Genomic DNA, 20,162 nt, shown 5'->3' with positions numbered 1-20,162 from the left:
CAATTTTCTGGAGAAATATATGATGAACAAGTTGAATTTAGGCTTTTATACACATATAAACATTGATCATCAAACATAAACAGAAGCTCAACTGAACCTGCTTGAGAGAACAAACCTCATTAGTTCTTGTGGAAGCTCAAACGTGCTGCCTATATAACATGAACTGTCAATGGAGGGACAGAGATCTCACAGATTTCATTAAATATCTTCATTTGTGTTTGGAAGATGAATGAAAGTCTTATTGGTTTGGTACGACATGAGGGTGAGTAAATGATGTCAGAATTTTACAACCCTTTAAGATAGAGAAAGCACTCAGAACCAGCCTGAAAGTTGAAGAATCATGCAAATTGTGTACAATATATTTTTTAGCAGTAATTTTGCTGTTACTTGATTTGGAGGATATTACGTCGGTGCTAAACGAGCCTGACAGTATGTGTAAATAAATATGTAATTTACTGTCATTCAACCTTCAGTGTATTCATTTGCTTGCAGACTAATGGTGAAATGATACTGTGTGCTACAGAATGGCATCACCTTCTGTAGCAAATGTGGGTGGGTGGGGGATGTTAGAGATGTTCATCCCTCTCACTTTTTGGGAGAAAATCAATACCCATGCCTTAATGTGCCTTCTTTGTCTATAGTGGCCCCAGACTGGATTTTAGTTTCCAGCCATTTTGTTTTCCCCAAGTAGGGAAATTTTAGGAGGAGGTTCGAGGATCATGCAAATTTAATGACATTGATTTCTCTGAAAAGTAAAGTCTGTGGCACAGTCAAAACATTGCTCTTTTTAAGCATCCCGACCAGCCCAAAACAGTAACATTGGCCTATCTAATGGCATGAATTTGGTGGCGGCTCTATCTGTTTGGCTGACCAATCTGTTTAGCTTTTAAAACCCATTTTAAAATGCTAAAATTAATTATTTATAATATTAATAATATAATATTTTAACCATATGTAATTATTTTTGTAATCTATCAATATGAATAACACAATTATACATTATTTCAATGTGAAATAAAGTAATACATTTTTTTTTATTCCTGTCGATTGCTAAAAGTAATACTAAAATAATTTTCCATAATATAATATTTTAGCTTTATATAATTATTTTTGCACTATGTAAAAATGAATCATGATTTATTATTTGATCATTTTCAACAGCATATACCGTGTAATCTGTCAAAATTTTCAAATGTGTTTGTATAATTATTTGCAGTTGCATTGGATAACTTATTTTGCCTACACTGAGTGCAGAGCAATCAAATATATTTTTCATGACTGTGTGAATTTGAACCATCCCACATTTTTGTGTAACTGTCGGCTTCTTTTCCATGCCAATTACTTATGACTAAATCTATGCAAGATACTCTTGACAGGGCCACACAGTTTTATTGTTGTGGTCTCTCTCTCCCTCTCAGACTTCCCCATTAGTCTGTATTCTGGTTCAGACATGGCGGTTTGAACACAAACAGCCTGAGGTTCTTATCAGTCTTTCTCACACTGCACTCTTCCCCAGGAAACCCGTTCAAACCTCACTTTATCACACGTTCAGCACTCCACTCCTCCCTCAGCTCCAGCCATTCCCACAAGCATACTTTTTACGTCCCTGCTTGCACCCCTCTTCATTTAAGATGTTACCTAAGAATTGCACCTCTTTTAGCTTTCACTTTCCATCTAAATCTCTTTCACCAGAAGCAATGTCTGTCTTTCTCCTCTCTCAATAGCTCTCTTCCTCTGTGTAAGTCACTCATAGTTATTCCGGTTCATATCTCTCTCCCTTTTTTCCTCTTTTTTTGTGTTAGTCTGTGTTGGTCACATGCTAGAGTTCTTTTCTTTCCTCTCTCTCCTTGAGGGTCTTGAGTTTCCACAGTCTTGAGACTCCATCCCAGTGTCAAAGTTGGCACGCATTTTGTCTGTACTTTCATGTTTCATCTTGGAATCTTTGGGAAAGTTGTCCACTTTATATTAGTAATAATTGTATTAATTAATATTTTTTTTAAGTCGTCATGAAATGGAAGTTACAACTTTCTTCCCTATTGTAATGTATATCTGAGTGAAACGGCTTCTCGAACAAGAAAAAATGTAGGGCGTGACTTGATTTTGTAATCAGGAATTGATTGAATCCTATGTGATCAGAAAACAAAATTATTTTGATTAAAAATTACAAGGGCACATGTTAAAAAATAAATAATGATGTGCACTGTTAAATCATTTATAATAAATACTGCATTATTCCGTATATACTTTTTTTGACTGAAAAATGGCATAAAATTAATATAACATTTTGTAACCTTTCCTTGAACCTTTCCTTTTTGACAATAATCATGTGAACACTTTTGTATAAAAGGTCATTTAACAAGCTTCTAATCAAGTTCTAATTCAAGCAAGATGCCAGATTTACCATCTCAGTAAATAGAAACACATTTGATGCCATTTTTGATGTGGGAGAATTTGATCTGTTGAACAGTTTGGTCACCCTCACTCCAGCCAAGGGGGGTTTTGAGGTTTACAGCAGATGATGAGTAATGCAATATAATTTGTAATCTAATCTACAACGATGCTCACATAGCTCACTTCACATTGTGCGAGCATTAACATCAGTTCCTCTCATGCCTTGAGAGAGCCGCATGACACAGATGCCAGTGTGCAGTGAAGCCTTAAGGAGAGAGCAGAATTTGATACAGGATTGTGGTTAAAGCCAGCGGAGGGCATTCACGGCTCACTGTGTTGTCACTGTAGTTAACACGTTTTTCACTTTCTACTGAGAGTTGAGTCACTTGAAGTTGGTTACTTGATTTATCTGAATCATTGGTGTGTATGAAACCAAGTGTTAACGTATTCACTATCGCTGAGCAGATGGGTGTTGATGGTCTGTATATGATTGAGGACTACCGCTTTTCACTGTACTGTGGTAGATAACAATTTCCACATAAATGTAGACTAAGTGGAAATTGTCAGCTAAAATAATCGTGAGGTTGGCACCCCACCCACTGGAAACTACACCCCACCCACTGTCTGGCCCTCCCTCAATCTTACAGTACATCTTACATCTCAGAACTGGAGTTGGACCTGCAAATCCACCACAAAAACTCATTTGATAATGTTTTTAGCCACCAATAGTACTCTCAGGTCCATTTAACACATTTTACCATCTTTTATACAATTCCGATTTCCATAGATTCAAAATAAGCACAGGAAATGCACTGGGCCTAGTCTTTGTTACTTTACTTAAAGGGTCTTTACTTTACTTTACTTTACTTTACTTTACTTTACTTTACTTTACTTTACTTTACTTCTTTCAGACAAATATGAATACGGATATATATACAAAATGTCCTGGCTAATCCAAGCATTATAATGGCAGTGAATGGCTGTTTCTGTTTTGCAGTCCATAAAAGCACATCCCTCCATCATAAAATTGCTCCACACGGCTCCAGGGGGATTAATAAAGGCCTTCTGAAGCGAAGTGATGGGTTTGTGTAAGAAACATATCCATATTTAAAACTTTACAAACTGTAATCTCTAACCTCCGCTAACTGTCGTACGTGTGTTCACGAGAGACTGGCATTCGTAATATGCTTTGTTTTGCATATAAGTTTTGTTTTGCTATATCCTCTGCCAGTCTCTTGTGAACGTGCATACAGTTAGTGAAAGTTATAGATTACAGTTTGTAAAGTTTTAAATATGGATATTTTTCTCACACAAACCCATCGCTTCACTTCACAAGGCCTTTATTAACCCCCCCGGAGCCGTGTGGTGCACTTTTATGGACAGAAACAGCCAGTCACTGCCATTGTAAAGCTTGGAAGAGCCATGATATTTTTTTAAATATAGCTCAGATTGTATTCATCTGAAAGAATAATGTTGTACACACCTAGGATGACTTGAGGGTGAGTCATGGGCTGATTTTAATATTTTGGTGAACTATCCCTATCCCGCGACAGACTTAGCATGCTAATGCAACAGGTCCTACTCAACCTACTCCAAGCGGGATTCGAACCGGCATCTCCGGCATGTTAGACGGGCACACTAACAAGGGCGCTAAAGACTGCAGCCTTTAGCATCAGTTGCAAATACACCTCTTGAGGCCAGGGGAGTGAGGTTTACAGGAACAGCTCTGCTGACTGGGCAAATTTCCTTTGGTATAGATCTTCCCCAAATAAACAGATGAAGTGCGGCCCATATTAGATTGTGTTTTCTGGCCCAAATCTGGTCCACTTCTTTTTAGCCAGAACTAAACCAAAACAGTGCCATAATTCCACCCATAGAGAGACAAATAAATAATAAAAATAAATGTGTCCCTTATGTGAACCTTATATGTAATTCTTGTATGGTTGAGTTCTGTAAAGCCCTGGCAAAACATATAGTATATATGGTGAGATTTGGCCCACATGTGCTCAGCCATGCCATATAGGCCAGATGTGACAGCTATCTTCTACATTTGGCCCAAAAGTTCTTGCTATCTGCAACAAGTAACACGTGCCTCTATTGTACTCTGTAGTTTGAAAACGTCTGCCTGAAAAAATAGGTTATTCTCTAAGTAAAATGATAATAAAAATTGGCAAAATAAGAACAAGCATTCTAGCCTGAAAAAATCTTATCAGACAAAGTAGCATTTTCCTATACTGTATACAGTATTGGAAAGCTTCAGGGCAGCTGCAAGTGTTAGAACAGGTTACATTGTGTTTACTGAACCTATGTTTGTACAGAGGAACATGTGCGGTCTGCACCAATTGTCTTTGCAGGAGGCTGCTGTTTCTGTTGGAAAAATTTTTTTGTATTGGCTTAGATCACTATTTGTTGTTACTTACTGTAGCATTTTAGTAGCATTATTTGCACAAGTGGTGAAGGTATTGCCTCCATTTTGGCTCTTACATTATGTCTTGAAATGATTTCTACACACTCTAAAGTGGATATTGTTATATATTTTTATTTTCATACAATACTTGCACAATAAATACACTTAGATAGCAACAGCTATTATGCTCTTAAAAGGATAGTTCACCCAAAAGTGATAGTTCTATCATTATTTATCCACTCTCATGTCGTTCCAAAGCTGTTTGACACACAAAAAAAATGTCTTAGTGTTTTTTAGTCCATATAATAAAACTCAATTGGGTCCAGTTTTTTTTTTGTTTAGTTTTTTTGCATTCATTATTGATACATTGTTGAAACAGTCTTCAAGACAATCTGATTGACATACAGTACAAAGCAACTTATCATTATTTGGTTTGTTTTTAAACGCCGTTTATGTGTGGGTTTAACTGAACAATTATACTAAAATAGACTGTCATTGGGGAAAAATGTAATTGAACACTGAAAAAAGGCAGCAGAAAATGTGATCATAGTTTCTCATCGTGATTATTTTGCAACCATAACTGAATGAACAGCCTCTGGGCGGTCTGTGAGCATGCCGTCTGAGGCTGAGACTGTTAACACTATACATGGAAAAATATGCAGTAAAAATGTGCAAATATGTGAGTCTGACATATGTTAGGGCAGATATGATATCCTGCAGCTTTACCGGACCTTGAAATAATAGATAGGGCCATAAGTTTCTCAAGTGTGTGCACACAGCCCTGTACTGTATAAAGTTGTCAGCTTTTATGGCTGATAAAGATGACTGTGTTTTGGCGTGGGGTATTTATGTGACCTATTTTACGAACATTACTGATATAGATTGCTTATATGCTCACTCTCGCTCTCTCCTTTAGACCCACAGCCAACAACCGTGCTAATGAACGTGTGCATGTTTGTGTGTATTGAGTGCCAGCTCGCGTGTAAAATGAAGGGGCTCTGAGTATGTTTACACACGTTTTCCTCTAATTCAGCCATGAGACAGTCAAAGGAACAGCAGGAGTAAATATTCAGACTTTTGAAGATTAAAGTAGCCATGAAATCAAAATAAATGATTTATCCATGCATCACATTTACAGCATGTCTGTGTTTTTAGAAGTGTGAATGTAAGATGTCTGTCTGTATATGCATCAGATAGAGTGAGAATACGTGAGTTTTGTATGCATGTTTGAATGCTCGCTTTTATTAGTGTCTGCAAGGCCCCTGTTGACTGAAGTAGGAAGAGCATTTTATGGCTACAGGGTGCATTTCACTGCCAGTGTACACTAGATATGCTGAGCACTCAACACCTCCTTTCTTCAAGTCTGCTTTTAATCTGGCCTCTGACACTTGACGATGACTCACTCTGGACACAAGTGAAATATGGTCATGGCAGGTCATCTCAATTCTGTGATTAGACAGACCTCTCAAGCACATTGCAGAGTTGAATAGCTTCCTCCTTAAGGGGCCACTTCAATTTGTTTGCTCCAAATGAAAAAGGCAAAAGGAGCACTCCATAGCATAATCTGTGACAAGAATACAAGATGGCTTATCTGTGGGATCATCTCAGTATACAATTAAGTACCCTGTTTTTTAGACCTTTATAATCATGGTATTCAGAGCCATGATGCTAGTGAGTTGATCATGCAATGTAAAATATAAAGATGTGATTTATTTCGGTTTCTTTTGTCACGTACACATACCAAACAAAGGATAATACAAATTCCATCACTCACTGTCATGTCATTCCAAACCCATAAAACGTTCATTCATCTTCAGAACAAAAATGAAAATATTTAAAACATTCTTTCATCCTGTTTGTACATCTATTAAAGCCTATATTCAAGCTTATAACTACAATGTCTTTATGTACTTTTTAAAAAAAGGCACAGTATGTAAGATTTTTGTATTAAAATACCCAAAAACCACTAGAAAAATTTGATATATTTTGTTGACCAGTGTACAGTGCTTAATTTGTAAATGAATCATTGCCAGATCAAAAACAGCATTTAAAAGGCGTTGTGACCGACACTGACCATACAACTTCCGTTTTCCCGGAACATAAAATGACGTCACTAAACGGTGAAGGCACAACTGTGTAAGAGCATCGTTCACAAGTTTCTGCATGGCCCTAACTACAGCCTAGTGTATTATTCTGTCACATATTTAGCATTGAGACCAAAAATCATTTAGTTGATCTGATCAGGGATATTTTCTCACCGATGACGTCATTGCCTCAGGGCCGGCACCACGAGGGGGCAAAATGGGGCATTTCCCTCTCAGATCTGATTTGTGCATAAATACATTTAGCCTGTAATTTGTTCACTTCCAATTCCATTCACTGATGTCTATGGAAGCTGCAATAATAATCATTTCAATTATAATTTTGATGAAGTTTTTATTCATACCAGATGGCCTACATTGTGTATGAAACAATAAAGTTTACTCTATTCTTCTCCCAGTTCACCGGCCACTTTATGTATTTTAGAAAAAAATTATGAATTTACTTGATGTAAACGTGCTGGGGACTCATCTAGAATAAGCAGTAAGCACCAACCAATGAGAATGATTTTGAACTTAGGAAAGCTGATCAAAAAAATATATGCTGTGGGCCAATAGCAAAACATAACCTTCAAATACATCTCGATTAACCTGCGCTCGCTCTGCTCCGCTCGTTTAAAATGTGTTTGAAAAACAAATGCCGGAACGCAAAATCCAAAATCTGACATTTTCCGGAACAGGATCCGGCAAGATCCGGCTCAAATTAAGCACTGGTGTCTGTGCATTGCATCAATGACATCATAGCCACGTTACCCTCGGTTTCCAGTTTTATTTTGTAGAAACCATGGAAACACCAAAAAAACGCTTTAATATATTATGTGTTTTATCAGACAGGGGAGCAACTGTTTGGATACATTCACTGACAGATAAATAGCTCAACACAGTTATGGTGATGATACACAGGGCAAATTTTTGAGAAATGTAACTACACTCTAAAAAAAAAAGGTTCTATATGGCACCAAAAATGGTTCTTCGTCGTGATCATTGAGGAACCACTTTTGGTGCTATATAGCATCATATCTTAACATGTTCTGTATATGGTAGCAGTGCTATTTAGCACCTTAGTTAGCGGTGCTATATAGCACCTTAGTCAAAGAACCTCTGAAGAACCGCTGAAGAACCACTGAAGCATCAAAATTGTTTGCTATACAGCACTTAAAAAGGTTCCCCTATGATTACGAGCCAAGAACCATTTTTGGTGCCATATAGAACCTTTTTTTTTCACAGTGGACCAGTGTAGGCAATGTTGCCGTCAACGGACAAACAGGTAAGACACAGGGCCCATGACCGATCTAAAGTATCCAGATAGTAATTTGTTGCCCATTCCCAATGGGAAAGTGGCCAAGCAACATTGCTTTGTAACATTGCCCATCAACATTGCTCAAAAAAGTTGCCCCATGTATTATCACCTTTAGTCTTATTGTTTAAACTCGTTTTCGTGATTTCGTGATCGTGATCCGCGAGTACCATGATCTAGCTTACTGCAGTGTGCAACAAATGTGTCATAGGAACTGCCGAGCAAATGCACAGTGTAGCATTATAACATAACTTTCAACAACACTCTAATGTTTCTAATATGATAAAACAGCACTGCGTTACCCCACATACGCATGACTGGAAGAAGCGGAAGTGGTCGCCTGGCATAATAAAAGCTCCACTGCTCTCGAGCCGTGTGTCACACTTGTATCTCTTGTTAGCAATCGCTCCAACGGCCTCGTTCCACGCCTGAACAGCTTTCAGCTCCACCCTGCGTCATACTACAGTAATGTTAATAAATCGTTAATACATTAGCTCAATCATGAATATGATTTCTGCCCAAGTCCCATCAGATTCTTTTCCACCGGATGTAGAGGTGAAGACAACAACTCCCATAATTCCGCGAAATCAAGGCGTCATCAAGCTACGCCTCTGTTTTGAATAAGCGACCCCTAGCGGTGAAAATTACATATTGTGCCTTTAAGCATTGATTACCTATAGTGGATGGACAAAAATGATGAGAGAAACAAAAATAATATATATATATATATATATATATATATATATATATATATATATATATATATATATATATATATATATATATATATATATATATATATATATATATATATAAACCCTTTAAAATCATCTGGATTTTTGTGTTTGCAAGATGAGAACTAAATCAGTCCTGTTTTTAAATGGATCAACCACTGTTTTTGTGAAGCAAAACATCTGCTAGAATATTTTGTTCTAGAACTGGACATATCTATTTCTCTCTTGAACTCTTATGAACGATCCGAGGAGAACTAGGGTGAATGTCATAATTGAATAACAAACCTTAAATTTCAGTCTGCTTCTCACAAAACATTGCTTCAAAAGAATTGGAATATGAAGCATGAGTCATAGAGACCACTTTTATGTTTTTTTTATTATGTTTTTATTGTCATTTTGGCTTCATTAAATTGAATTACATTAAAAAGAGTGAGCAGGTTATTCTTGAAAGAAAAAATCTTTTGTCTTCCATGAAGATGGAAGGTCATGTTTGGAGCAACAAGAACATTTCATTTTTCAGTGAACTATTTCTTTAAGCCCATAATGATTATTGTAAAGCCCTGAATGTTAATGTGGCTTGCACCTCAACAAATGAGCAGCTGCACTCCTGGCAAGTGTTAGGAGAAGATTAGTTGTGGTGGAGATCTGGTGCATTGTTAATGGTTAACCTCCACCCAGTACTAACGATTACAGTGTTCATAACCCCCCCCCCCCCCCCCACCCACACACACACACAATTTTGACATATTCCTGGGGCTACGGGGAGAGAGGGAGGAGAGTTAGCTTCAGCAATAAAACACAACTTTTTAAGAACAGAGTTATTGAGGGAGAGAGAGTTATTGAAGGGGAGAGAGAATGTAAGGAGATAAAATACACAAGGAAAGAGGGTGAGAAATTAAGAGACCTCCCCTCCATGGGTCATTTCATCGGAGGCTCAGGTCGTCGTCAGTTCAATTCTCAGATGCTCTGTGTCAAAAGGAGGGCAGGGGGAGTTACAGCAGCAGTGAACTGAACCTTCAAAAGCGTATGAGAACTGTTTTCTCACTTTTCTTACTCATCTTTGATGCCTTTTCTTCCTTGTGTTAGATGTTTTTCTTTTCCTCCAGGACCAATATCTCGCCATAGCAAAATAAATTGCCTGTCCAGTATCTATGCACTGTAAAACTCATTTTCTTCAGTATTTTTGTCTTGTTTTCCAGTGAAATATCTAAACATCCTTAAAGGGATAGTTCACCCAAAAATGAAAATTCTGTCTTCGTTTAGTCACGCTCAAGTTGTTCCAAACCTGAATTTATTTCTTCTGCTGAACTCAAAGGAAGATATTTGGAAGAATGTTTGTAACCAAGCAGATCTCAGCAGCCATTGACTACCATAGTATTTTTTAAATGGCTGCCGAGATCTGCTTGGTTACAAACATTCTTCCTTTGTGTTCAGCAGAAGAAAGAAATTCAGGTTTGAAACAACTTGAGCGCGACTAAATGATGACAGAATTTTCTTTTTTGGGTGAACTATCCCTTTAACAAGATGCATTTAATTTCGTATATCTTATTATGTTGAGAATACATCTTGAATTAAGATTATTTTTCATATAGTTTTTAAGCATATATTTTTCAGAATAAAATTGTTTACATATTTCACACTTAAACAAGCTATATTCTCCGAAAACAATTATTATGATCTTATTTATGCTTCATAAGATGTATCTGCTTTGAACAATGTTTAGATATTTTACTGGAAAACAGAACACATTTTTAGAATTTAAAATGTAATTTTGGGGTCAGTTTTTATATATAGTGCAAGGATACATTAAACTAATCGAAAGTGACAGTTATGATATTTACGTTATAGATTTATATTTCAAATCAGTGCTTTTGAACTTTCTATTCGATAAAGCCTGAAAAAATGTATCAAATATATTTGCTCAGGTATCAAATATAAAACAGCACAACTGTTTTCAGCATTGGTAATAATATTTTTTTTTTTACTTTTCGCACTAAATCAACATACTAGAATGATTTCTAAATGATCATGTGAAACTGAAGACTGGAGTAATAGCTTCTGAAATTTTCAGCTTTGCCATCACAGGAATTTATAACATTTCATAAAATTTCATTTATATATATATATATATCCGTAACATATTTCCTTAGCAATCAAATCCATCTCCCCTCTTTTTTCCTTGCGTTATCAGGTTGAAGTTCAAAGAAAGGAAGGGAGGGGTCTTCTTGCATGTTTTTGGTAGACGGGAGGGGAGCAGCATTCACGGCACATGCTAGGTAAGAGGAATTCCTTTCCTCCCCCACCTCTCTCTGTCACTCTGGGGCTGTATCTCTGTTTCTCCCTCTCCCTATCTGTCTTCCTCTCCTTCTCTTTCTGTCTCTCTATCATTTCCCATCTCTCACGATGATGCACACACACTTACGAGCTCTGGGATGCATGTAGCACGTTAGTAGAGGTGAGAATCTCAGCCTGTCATTGCGCTCTGTGTTTTTTCATGTGTGTGTATGTGTCTGTACATACATGTGTGCTTGGACTGTGTCGCTGGGTTTTTAAATGACTCTGTTGCTGCTATTACTGCAGTGCAGGAATAACTGCCGGGCTTTTTTTCCCCTCTCAGGCATATAGCCAGCTCATCTCCTCTCCATTATTTGTTTGTGTGTGTGTGTGTGTGAATGTGTGTATAGACCTTGCTTAATGTAATTATTTGGGCATATAGTGAAGAGATCTTCATGATGCATTGAAATAGTGTTGTTTTTCTGGAGCCCCCTGGAAGACGGAAGGAAAGCAGCATCTAATGAGAGTATTGTGCATTTGTTTTGATATGTGTGTGTGCACATATGTGCGTTTTTATTGAGAGCGATTGCAAGCCACTAGGTGTTTAATATATGTATAAAATGTGGATTAGCCTGGCTCTCAGCATGTGTTTGACTCTGCAGCCTAGAACATTTTTGGCATTTGTAAATGATTATCAATATGGGGCATCGGTGTTATCTCTGTTGGAATCTGGCTGTACGTATGTGTCTGCTGTTGTGGGTCCTGTGGGATGTGAATGATCCACACAGACAGAGCTAGCACCTGGCTGTCACTTGCTGGAGCTCAATAACCCCCCTCCTCTCTGTCGCCACCAGCCCCTCTCTGTCATCTCCCTGTATCCGTGTATCCCTTCCCCCTTCACTTCAGTGTTCTCGGTGTGCACCTCAAGAAAACACCTTTGCATTTTTGAATGGTTAGACTTTTTTTCTGTCTCCGTTTCTTCTTCTCAGCCTCATATATTGCTTTCTCGCTCTGTAATCAAGAGAGAAACCTCGGACTCGTCTGCTTGTAGCGTTGCAATCAGGGTATTACTGAATAATTTATAGTCATTTGCTTCACATCCTTAATGAAAGCTCTATATCTCGCACATTCTCTTTCTGTTATTTGATCTCACTCAGTCACCCGACCAAACACGTTGTGGATAAGGGTTGAGGGATAAACCAAGGCCCTTGTTGCTATCTTTTCAAACAGGAAGTAATTAAATTAAATGCGTACGTATTCGTGGATATGCACTTAAAATTAGAACTGTCAGGTTAACAGGCTAATTTATAAAATCAATAATATAATATAAATGATATAATAATATATCATTATTTATAATATAATATATATTACAATATAATGAATATAATATAATATAATCGAGCATGGCATTATCAATGTCATGGTCATGGGTTCGATTTGCAGGGAAAGCATGAAACTGATGAAATTTCTTAAATGCAATGTGAAAAGCAAGATAAAAGTGTCTGCCAAATGTATAAATTAAATGTAAATGTAAAGTCATATATTAAAATTAAAATGATATAAGTGATATAAAAATAAAATTGTAAACATTTGAAGTATTTGGTCATATCTTCTGACCTGTACGTAATTTATGCCTGCTATTACTTATTCAAATAAAAAAAATGTGGACAACCATTATTAAAATATAAGAATCTGTTACCATGTGTATAGCGTCTATGTCACTCATCGTTTACATTGAACAAGACCGTAATACAGAAACGTTTTCTCACTGGTGGTCCAACCTTCATTCCAGCGTTGTTCTCTCCAGGCCTCCTCTCATCTCAGCAGGACAGATGTTCTGTGTTCTCTACCTCCTCCAGATGTCTGAAGCTTTGCAGAGCCATTTGTGTGTAGATCTAGAACCATCAAGGAGGGGAAGTGCAGCGAGGTTTTGCTTCCTGTCAGGCAGCCCACTTGCTATCTGTTTATTGTCATTAGATGAGAGCAGTAAAAGAGCTGGAAAAGAGTTGAGCTACTGGGAAAAGAAAAGTGTGGGAGATGATCGTGACCATTAGAGAGGAAATCGGAGCACATTTTTGGCACAAGCATAGACGTGAGGGAAAATGATTGAGTGTGATACTGCTTTTGCTAACAGTTCTATATACAAGAAGTCAATAATACATTTTAGACAAAGTATTGTGTATTTGTGCTGTACCACAGAAAATAGTTCCAAATTAAGTCCAAGCAGAATCATCCGCTGGGCATCTCAGAGCAAATACACCGCAGTGGTGTTTCGTTGCTGATTAAATCGATGTTTTGAATGAATCAGTGTGTGTGAATGATGCATTGATTCAATGACTCACTCATAAAGACTGTAGCTGCATTATACATTGCACATTTTCTAGCAGGTACTAGATTTGGTTTGAAACGTACTTTGCGTCCGACCGTTAATAAAGTATGTTCTATATAGTATGAATATGGGTAGTATGAATGAAAACTAACTATTTGCCATGCTGTCAGTTCAATCACTTCACTGCAATCTGCAATTCACAACTCCTTTCTAGTGGCTTCATGGGATAGAAAATTGTCCATCGAATGCACACTCCAGGATCTCAGCGAAAGTAGTAGGTAATCAAGGTACAAGGTACGCCTACGTTATTCGAATACTGTGAATTTGGACATACTACTCTCTCTCTGTCTACTAATATTTTGACCTATGGTTTTCAAATACTAAAGGAAGGAGGCATATTCGGTCACTTGATGCCACCTACTGGCATAACAATAGCTGTGTCTCACTTCAGAAAAGTAACCATTATAAAATTCACTCTTATTCTTCTTGAGGCATAAATTACTATAATCTCTTTATATACACTCACCTAAAGGATTATTAGGAACACCATACTAATACTGTGTTTGGCATTTTCGCCCACAGGACTGCCGCATACTGGATGTTTTTCCCTTTTCACACCATTCTTTGTAAACCCTAGAAATGGTTGTGCGTGAAAATCCCAGTAACTGAGCAGATTGTGAAATACTCAGACCGGCCCGTCTGGCACCAACAACCATACCACGCTCAAAATTGCTTAAATCACCTTTCTTTCCCATTCTGACATTCAGTTTGGAGTTCAGGAGATTGTCTTGACCAGGACCACACCCCTAAATGCATTGAAGCAACTGCCATGTGATTGGTTGATTAGATAATTGCATTAATGAGAAATTGAACAGGTGTTCCTAATAATCCTTTAGGTGAGTGTATGTATATATATATATATTTACTGTCATTTGGAATGTAAATGTTACTTTTCTGAAATGAGGCTGCCTCAATGACGTATGTGGCCATCAAATGAGACCTCTGGAGGGTGCAGCCTCTGAAGTAAGACACTGCTAATGTAACCTGGCAGTCTCTGTTGAACACTGCTCAGCAAATGCGAGTAAAGCAAGGAATACACCAAACCGACACTGACCAACTAGTGGCCACGAAAGCAGACTGCTGAGTTGGCTCACGTCGGCAGCGTCTGGGTCCAAAGTTACCCTGACACACCAAGCAGACGCTCGACATCCGACGGCCAAGTAGCACATCTGTTCTGCGCCTGCGTTAGAGTAAATAGCTTTCTGTACCAGCTGGTGGCAGTAGTCTGTTTCCGTTATTCAAAGCGGGAAACCGGAAGAGCTACAGGGATATAAACAAAGCACCTCATAATCTCGCTCACCACAGACGATCACTTCTATTTTTTTTTTCTCGTGCACTGGTTCACTAGCTGAACAGCCAATCAGAATGATCAGATGGCCCGACTGATCGACAAGCGCCGACGTCGATTCAACATGTCGAATTGGCTGAAAAATAGCAGACGAGGACCAACGTCAGCCGACAATGCGGAACACACCGAGAAAACTTAGTTGGCCGATGCACGAAAACTGCCCGATGGCCGACCGTCGGCTTGGTGTGTTCCAGGCTTAACAGAACTAACTGATGTACAAAATACAATTATATTAAAGGTAGGGTAGCCAATTTTCAGAGAGGCTAGCAATAGTGAGCTAGTTTTGAAAGCTTTAGATTTCACCCTCCCTTCAGAGCGCTCTCCAAAGCCACGTCTCCTTTGAAACACATGAACGTGTTCAGCAGGGAGCAAACAAAACCGTCACGAGAGACGGCGTTAAACTACCTCATGTCTTAAAGCACATAACATTACAATAATAATGAACATAAATAATTTAAAGGGTACATAACACACACAGTTTCTTCCAACCTCATTTTAATCTTGAGTACCTATAGAGTAGTATTCTGCCCTACAAAGGCTAAAGGCAGTAACTTATTGATTATAGTTATTGATATTTTTGGGACATTCAAGACCTCCTTTATCATGTGGATAAGTATCTGGAGTCAATTCTGTTGTTTTATCGAGAAAATAATGGATTGTCTTAACAGTAACTTCCAAAAGCCCAGGGGAAACCAAGACAGAACACCGTGACACCAGTTACTGTTCTTTGCCTTTGTTTTATAACGCTCAAATTGAGTTAGGAGACTCTGCTAATGTTTATAAGTTACTGTGTTGGCCTGGAGTTACGGTAGTCTGCCTTTGTTTTACTTTCCATTAAAGTTTGTTGCGTTTAAATTACAGTGTGGCCTGTGTCATTCATCTGTCACTGAAGCACTTCTGACACACACGATACCTGAATAAAAGTGTAGGTAAAACAAATAGTTGAGTAGTTGTTTTTACTAATAGCGTTTAAGGATGACTTTGAAATGTAGACATCAAGGTAAGAAATTGTGTAATACAAAAGATGCATTAGACTAACAAATTAGATAGATCGCTATCTACTTTGTTAAGCTAGCTAGCAGCCTATAGCATAAATTGGCTAGTCAGCTATCCAATGAATAGGCGACCAACCTGCTCCATTTTAAAAAGCAATTTTAAATCATCCAAAATAAATTCCATGGTCACTAGATTGTATACAGGTGTTACTATAATAATTTTGTAAATGGTGATCAGCAACCAAATATTGACAATGTGGACGTTACTGTCATTTACTTTGGTGTGACTTTTTGCAGACAATACAAAGGCAGAGTACAGTAACTTAATTTTTTATGTAGATAATTTCCATTAAAACATCTAATTGCCAGATTTCCAGTGTCCAGTTCCAGTGGCTGGACAACTAAAAATCTTTAATAGTCATGAGCAAAAACACACACACAATATATCATGGCATTATCCCTGGATAACTTTCGATTCACTATACATTCGTGTTGTTTACATTACGTATATGCACTTATACGGCTATTGCCAACAAAACAGACATTTGATGCCGTTTCACTCACTGCTTGCAGTTTCGACTCATTACCAGGAACAAACAAACACACTTGCAGAACTCTGTTGCTGCTCCGGGAAAACATCCACTGTTTCCGTAACGCTGGGTTATTTGGGAAGCTGAACATGGTTTTCTTTCCCTCACAACCAAAAACACACTTCTTTAGTGACATTGTTGATTTCATGGTCTAAAAACAAAATGACAGCGCTGCCGACGGCTTGTGTAACCCGAAACGAAGCTTGTTGATGGGCGTGTTCTTGCTCTCGCTCTGGTTGATGTGCACACGCGCTAATCCAGGAGAAGTGCCCATACAAGGAATTCCGCCCTTTATGACATCATATAGGGCCATACTCAGAAAAAATAAAAACTTTCCGAAACTTGTTTAAATCCTGAAGGAGTTTATTTGGCACAGAAATACTCAATCATATGTCCAACTCGTTTTTATTATTATTATTTATTTATTTTTGGCCATTTTTAACATGTGAATCCAACTCTTTAACACTGTAAATAAGTCAGAATGCATGAAATAGCATTATTTAATGCTATTTAATTGAATTACATTATTTAATTAAAGAGTACTGACCTATAGGCTACCCACCTGACTGCTGCAGATTATTTTCAGAGTTGATAGTGTCGCCATTGAAACGCATAAATTCGAATGGTTCCAACTATAACGTCATGGGTTTCCATTTCTTTCAAATTACAGTAGCTAGTTATGGCGTGAGCACAGCATAAGCTCGTTGTTTTGGTTCATGAGGAACTGTAAAAGGTGGCTTCTGTTTTGGTTGCGGTGCTCGTTGACTGACGTCTGTCTAACTCTGTGTGATGACATGTAATGTCTGCACGAGCAGGGTGCGCAGAGGTATGTAAATACATATGTTTACAGGCAGGAAGGGCATCGTATCATTGCATTCGGATGCATATATATACATACATTTAGACCACTTAATTTAGTGATTGCTATCAAGATGTGAAGAGTCTTTGGAACCTGAGTGCTATATGCTTCAGCGCCTTGCACATGACATGCAAAAGAAAAAATAGATATTGTGGACACAAATTAATAATTAGCTTTCAAACACTCACATGAATATTTGTGCACATGCTCTGTGAAGATTGCCTGCAAATGACGATCAAATGAACATCTTGGTCGAAATGCCTGTGAGGTATTAATGTAAACACAGTTGGATATCTCTTAAATGAATGTAAACAGGTGGGATAAAAAAAATCCCCCCACCCCCGGAACGCGATTTCGCCCCTGCACCAGCGGAGGTCTGCGTGTGCATCCTAAGACTTGAAATCACAGGGTTATGGTGAGGATCATGAATAACGGGTATGTGGAATATTAACAATCTTTCCCTGCTTGTCCAGCTGGCATGCCTGAGAATGCCCACAGATGTTGTTTTGTTGGCTGTTCAGGCGGTTTCTGCTGCCTTTGGCTCTGTTTGGTTCGATTTCTTTTCAAGGCTTCAGCACTCCTAATCAGCAGTAGATGCTGAGCATGTAGGGTTGCAGGTGGATTGTGTGTGTCAGTGTGTGTGTGTGTGTGTCTGCATTTTGCCCCTACATGGTTACAAAGACTGCAAATGAGATTGATTTGTTTTACTTCCCTCACTTCCGCTCCTTTACTGCAATTTGATTAGTTATATTGAATTAAATCTTCTGTGAATAGCTAAATAAACAATGACATTCCATTATAGCTCACCAGTACATGGTCCGTTGGGCCATCTGAGCTAAAGCATGATAAAAAGGTCAACCAATTAAATGTATATTATGCATGGTTTTGCAATCAAATTGAATTAATGGATGCAATGCAAACAGATGATTCTAAACATTTACAGGAAAGGCGATTTTGAGACAAACTTGAAACCTGAAGTCTTGAGATATACTGTGCTCAAATAGCCTAATATCACCACTGATAAGTTAAAACAGATTCCTGCAAATGAGGCCAACAGAGGATTGCATGAATGTCTTCTTATTAAAGTAATTTCTCTCCAGTGGCCCTGATTTGCCATCTTTTTTCTCTCTCTCCCACTTGCTTCCTCAATTATTCACTCTCTCTCTATTTTTTTGTATCTAATTAAATAGGCAGTGTTGGGTTCTTCGGTTCCATGTGGATAATTGACAAGCGGCTAGGCCTCACTTTACTCAGAAATTACAAGCTGCATTCCAGCTCTGGCTAATTAAGACTCAGCGACAGACAGTGTATTTGAATCGCATTAAACATTTCTTAGGTTGGGGATGCCTCTTATCCCCTGCCGTCCCTGCCTTGTTCCTTTCTTCTCCAGGAGGACTTAAGAAGCTGTACATTTTCCATGCTTGCTGCAGTGTGTCGGATTCTGGGGATTCAGCTGTCAGTCAAGCTCAGACTCACACTATTATGGGGTTTTGCCTTGAAACATGGGGATAGATGCAGGCTGTTTGTACTCTGAGGAGTCTAATTAAGATGCGCAATATTTCCTTAATTACCATTGCAGAAACAAAGTTTTAGCACTTTAGCATTATGACTACTGACAATAATTTTCTTAAAGGGGTGGTAAAACACATTCTTTTGAAGGCTTGATTGTGTTTGTGGGGTGCACTGTAACATGTGTTCATGCTTCGTTTTAAAAAAAATTGCCTTATTTTTCATATATTTGACATTTATTCTACACTGCTCTGTCCCTCCTTGTAAAACGGTCTGATGCTTTCCGGGTTGTATGAAGCCAGTCCCTCAAAAATACGCAGTGGGCTCAGATTGGTTAGCTGGCCCAGTGTGTTGTGATTCGCTAACCGCAGTGCACGTCGGAAACGTCACGCCCCTTACCGCCCGAATCAGACCCAGAACATTTTAGTGAAGATGATCGAGCAGAAGCTGTTCAGTCCTCGAGAGTAAAGACTGCGGATCTATAATGATCGCTACTGAATGGCACTTTAACTTTTGTATTTTTAGAACGATTATAGAACTAACCCAAAACAAACACTAAGCACTGGCTTTAACTAGTAAGTTAGCCAAATCACACACAGAACCATGTTTAGCATGCCTGTAGATAAACAATACATAAAAGCTCTAATCAAAGAATCATTTACACTAATGCCAGGTTCGCTGTTGAGATTTTAACGTTAGTGTTTGTAACGATAGGTGTTCGTCGGATAACGTTAAGTATGAATGAGCATTTAACAGACTGGTTTGCAGAACAGCGTTGTCATCTGTTTACTTCCTTGCTACAACCTATTACAGGAAAACACATCGATGAAAAATAAATCAGACTTACAGGTTGTGGCCCGTGAACAGCTTCTGTTTGTAAATCCAGCTTTCAGGACAAGCCGTTGTGCATATCCTGTATTGAACTCGCGAAGTTTGTGGAAGTTTGTGTTGTCCTCCGTGAAATGTGCAGCGCGCGCGTCGTGCATCCACGCACCGGCAGTGTTTTTTTCACGCAGCTGACGTTGTGCAAATCTGGCATTGAAATCGCGAAGACGGTGGATGCAGGGAGCCCTGCGCGCACCTGATTCCCCGCTGACTCAAACACACGTGCATATAACATGCTGTATGTTAAACGCTCTGCAACGCACCCCCGTCCCTATGAAGGCTGAACAGAGCAAGTACCCCAGACCTGCAATCCGGATGAAAATAACAGCGTTTCTTCGGCATTGCGGCAAAAACACAGCCTACTAACGCTTCCCCGCGGCGA

At 38.5% G+C, this 20,162-nt stretch overlaps 1 protein-coding gene across 4 annotated transcripts in view; it reads left to right on the top strand.

Moving 5' to 3' along the window:
* kank4 (KN motif and ankyrin repeat domains 4) overlaps positions 1 to 20,162 on the top strand; it is a 59,625-nt gene that overhangs the window by 18,202 nt on the left and 21,261 nt on the right. For 2 of the 4 annotated variants that reach the window (XM_079840309.1, XM_079840311.1), the window contains exon 2: positions 11,120 to 11,204. The exons of the other annotated variants lie outside the window; for them this stretch is intronic. The gene's annotated coding sequence lies outside the window, so the exon portion shown is untranslated. The remainder of the gene's footprint in view (positions 1 to 11,119; positions 11,205 to 20,162) is intronic. 4 annotated transcript variants of the gene reach the window in all.

Source organism: Gobio gobio, assembly GCF_949357685.1.
Source record: "Gobio gobio genome assembly, chromosome: 17".
NCBI lineage: Eukaryota > Metazoa > Chordata > Actinopteri > Cypriniformes > Gobionidae > Gobio > Gobio gobio.
Note: the sequence above shows the minus strand (reverse complement) of the source record. Positions and strands in the feature narration are given on the sequence as shown.